Source organism: Hipposideros armiger, unplaced genomic scaffold (assembly GCF_001890085.2).
Source record: "Hipposideros armiger isolate ML-2016 unplaced genomic scaffold, ASM189008v1 scaffold_14, whole genome shotgun sequence".
Taxonomy (NCBI): Eukaryota; Metazoa; Chordata; class Mammalia; order Chiroptera; family Hipposideridae; genus Hipposideros; species Hipposideros armiger.
Genome location: NW_017731364.1, coordinates 1,877,918 through 1,882,170, shown reverse-complemented (window position 1 = coordinate 1,882,170; position 4,253 = coordinate 1,877,918). Strand labels below are relative to the sequence as shown.

The window sequence follows — 4,253 nt, the reverse complement described above, 5'->3', positions numbered from 1 at the left end:
ACAGCAACTTGTCTGTTCCCCTTCCCCCAATTCCCCAGCACTGTTCCCATTCCCCCAATTCCCCCCCCCAAAAAAAAACAAAAAAACCACAAGGCTTATTGGAAAAATGGAGTTTAGAAGTGCAACAGTCAAAAAAGTTACCAGCGACATAACAAAAGGGAACCTAATAAGTGTAGCAGTTTTACACGTTAAGCTGTTAAATAGATAAATGCTACAATAAATATGGCACTTTACCTTGAAAAAGACCTCAGGTTTGCTGTCGAAGTGGGCACTGAGGATGCAGCTCGTGAATTACTGTCAAGAGGTGGTAGGAGGGTAATCTAAAATCAACAGTTGTAACACCAGGTGTGAATGGGTGTGGCTCATAACACAGCAACAAGCTGAGGTCGCTGGGGGATGTGTGAGGTGTTATGTGCAGCTTGTGTATCCCTTCTGTGGTTCAGTTCAACAGGGTACAGTTTCCTGCATCCACCTAGCATTTCTTGCAGATGAAATCACGCATAAACAAATGTGAACTTCATGTTATACTCAAATAGTTCCCTAATATATCAATTGCATTGGAACAAATTTGTGCTTTCCTATAGCAAAACTGATTTTACTACTGTACGACTGTAATACAACCATTAAAAAGAAATGTGCTGATATGGAAATACCTCTAAAATCAATTGTCAAGTGAAAAAAAAAACACCACGGTGCAGAACAGTGTGCATACTTTGATTCCTTCTTTTGTAAACTAGGGGGAAAAGAGACAAAAGAAATGCTGGTATATGTTTGTGTAAGTTTTTCTAGAAGATAAAAAAGAAAAAACAACAATAACTGCCTCTAGGTAGTGGTGGGTCTGCCTTTCTTTTTTCTTTTTTTCCCCAATACACAACTTTTATTGCATCTCTAAAATATCACAAATTAGTCTGAAGAATCACTCGATATCTTGGTGTTTCTGTAGCTGAACATCTTAGATTTTAGTCATCAACCTGCTGAACGGTTCCTTTTTCAGAAATATAGATAGCATCCAAAATTTTTCTGATATCCTTGTTTTTAACTGTTGTGGCTTGCTGAATCAAAGCCACTGAATTTGACACAAGTTCAATATAATTTCCTATAAGAACTGACTCATCTTTCAGGGCTTGAGATACTGAACAAGCAACACCTGATCTCATGCCAACCCTGCAGATGTATTTTTTACCCAAGAGATTTTGGATTTCAACAGGAGAACCATTCTCCTGAATAACGACATTGATGGGGAAGTGAGCACACACAGACCTCATCTTGTAAAGGAAGCCCAATGTGACACCCTTGACCGTGTTCTGTACGTGACTACAGAGAATGCAAACAGGAGCCAGTTCCTTTCTATTTCCCCATCATTGTCAACCCAGGGCCTCTTCTTTTTCTTTCTAAGGAGACTGAGTTCTACACTGATGTGATCGAAGGCCCTCCGCAGGGTGCCCCTGGGGCCCTTCATGGTAACTGCGCGTCCCTTCAGAGTGATGTCCACACTTTCTGGAATGTCCACAGTCTGATTGCTGAGAATGGTCTCATCCTCACAGTACATGCAGCAAACAGCCCTGCCTTTCATTTTTCTTCCCGGCTGCAATGTTTGACTTTTCTTACCATGTACATGAATTATTATGAGGAGGAAAATGCCAAAAGGACTAATCTGCGAGGCAGATTACAGGTGTCTTTATGTCTCTGTTTTCTTCTTACTTCTCTATATGTTACAAAGAATGCAATTACAGAGAGCGTGGAACAAGTGGAACTCTCATGCACTACTGGTTGGAATGTAAAATGGGATAATCATTTTGGAAAACAGTTTGGCAGTTTTTTAAGAACTTAGACATATACCCTATCATATGACCTCGCCATTCCAATCCTAGGTATTTACCCAAGAGAAACGGGTAAACAATATTCTATTGTATGGATATATCACAATTTGTTTATCTACTCACCTGTTAATGGACACTTAGGTTGTTTACAAAAAGCGTGTGTCTACACAAAACCTGTATACAAATGTTCACAAACAGGCAAATCCACAGACACAGAAAGTAATTGCCAGGGGGTGAGGGGAAGGAGGGAGCAACTGAGATTGACTGCTAATAGGTATGGGGTTTCTTTCTAGGGTGATGGAAAAGTTATGGAATTAGATAGTAGTGATGGCTGCATAACCTTGTGAATATACTGAAAACCACCAAATTATACACGATAAAATGGTGAATTTTACATTATGTGAATTATAGTTCAATAAAGTTTACGTAAACTCTAAAATAAACTAATTCTTACAAAACCAAATAGATAAAAATCACCAATGTCTCCATAACTCTGGCTCACTCTTCAGATAAACAGAATAAACAATCCTTGCCTAGGAAAACTAGTTCTACTTCTCCTTGTCTGCAATCATCGAAGTTCACATGCCTGAACATCTCATGTTTATCTTCCAATGGGTTCATATTTCACCTCTACTTTCTCTCCACTCACTAAAATGCTATTCATCATTAAAGAATCAAATTAAATTCCAACTCATCAATGAAGTGCACTCCAGCCTTCGAAAACTTTTTCTAATTCCCACAGAACTGATGATACAGAAACAATCTGCTTCACAAGTCTTGTTTTCCGTGAGGGAAAAGTGCATCAACCCTCACCCTCCATTTGGCAGCTGTGTAGAAAACAGAATGAAAGGGGGACAGGTTTAAAGGCAGGGAGATAGGGGACAATTTAAGGAGGTGGCAATGAAGATTCAAATAAAAATCTATGGTCAAATGAGAAGAGAGGAGGATCACATATTTCTGAGAATCTATCCTACAGAAATATTCTCAAGGCAGGGTGAAGTACACACATGTGGGCTGCACTCACAGATCTATAACTTAAGTGTTAGTTCTCCTCTTCCTATATATTTTATATTAAGAAACTGGAAATAGTCCCTAGCAGATTATAGTGCATCCACTGAATATGAAGGCATTTTTATTATGGAAGGATATGATCTTACATGTAGAAAACCCTAAACATTCCACGAAAATACTGTTAAGAGCTGGGGCGGCTGGTTAGCTCAGGTGGTTAGAGCGCAGGCTCATAACACCAACGTTGCTGGTTCGATTCCCACATGGGCCAAGGAGTTGCACCCTCCACAACTAGATTGAAACGGCTACTTGACTTGGAGCTGATGGGTCCTAGAAAAACACACTGTTGCCCAATAAAATTTCTAAAAAAAACCCCAAAAAAACCAAAAAACAAACTGTTAGAACTAATAAATGCATTTAGCAAAGTAGCAAGATGCAAATTCAATACACAAAACTCAGTTACGTTTCAACAAATGGAAAATGAACAACATGAAAATGAAATCACAGAAATAATTTCATTTATAATAGCATCAAAAAAGAATAAAATACTTAGGGAGTGACTTAGCCAAAGAGGTGAAAGACTTGTACAATGGAAACTACAAAACACTGCTGAAACAAGAAATTAAAGACATAAATAAATGAAAACACAACTCATGTTCATGGATTAGAAGACTTAACATTGTTAAAATGTCAAGACTACCCCCCAAAGCCATCTACTGATTCAATACAATCCCTATCAAAATCCCAATGATATTTTTTGCCAAAACAGAAAAACCTATCCTAAAATTTATATGGAATTTCAAGTAACCCTGAATAACCAAAACAACCTTGCAAATACACTAAAAATGAAGGACTTACATTTCCTGATTTCAAAGCTTACTACAAAGCTACATTAATCAAAAGAGTGTGGTATTGACATAAAGACAAATATAAAGACCAATGCCACAGAAAAGAAAGCCCAGAAATAAGCCCTTGCATATATTGTCAAATGATTTTTGACAAGGGTGTCAAGACCATTTAATAAGGGAAAGAACAGTCTTTTCAACAAATGGTGCTGGTAAAACTGGATAGCCACATGTGAAAGAATGAAGTCAAACCCTTATCTAACACCATATACAAAACTTAGTTCACAATGGATCTAAGACCTAAATGTAAGGCCTAAAACAATCAAATTATTCTTAGGAGAAAAAATAAGGCAAAAGCATCACAACATTGGATTTGGCAATGATTTCCCGGATATGACAACAAAGGCCTAGGGAACAAAAGAAAAAATACACAAATTGGACCTTATGAAAACTTTAAAACTTTGTGCATCAAAAGATACTATTGGCAGCGGTTCAATGCCCGGCCCGGGCTGAGTTGCCACTGAGCTGCCAACAGGTGGCAGGATGGCTCAGCTTAAAAAAAAAAAAAAAAAAAAAAAAA

At 37.9% G+C, this 4,253-nt stretch overlaps 1 pseudogene; it reads right to left on the bottom strand.

The window, feature by feature from the left end:
• Positions 1 to 959: 959 nt before the first annotated feature.
• Positions 960 to 1,549, bottom strand: LOC109396191 (60S ribosomal protein L9 pseudogene; annotated as a pseudogene).
• Positions 1,550 to 4,253: the final 2,704 nt, after the last annotated feature.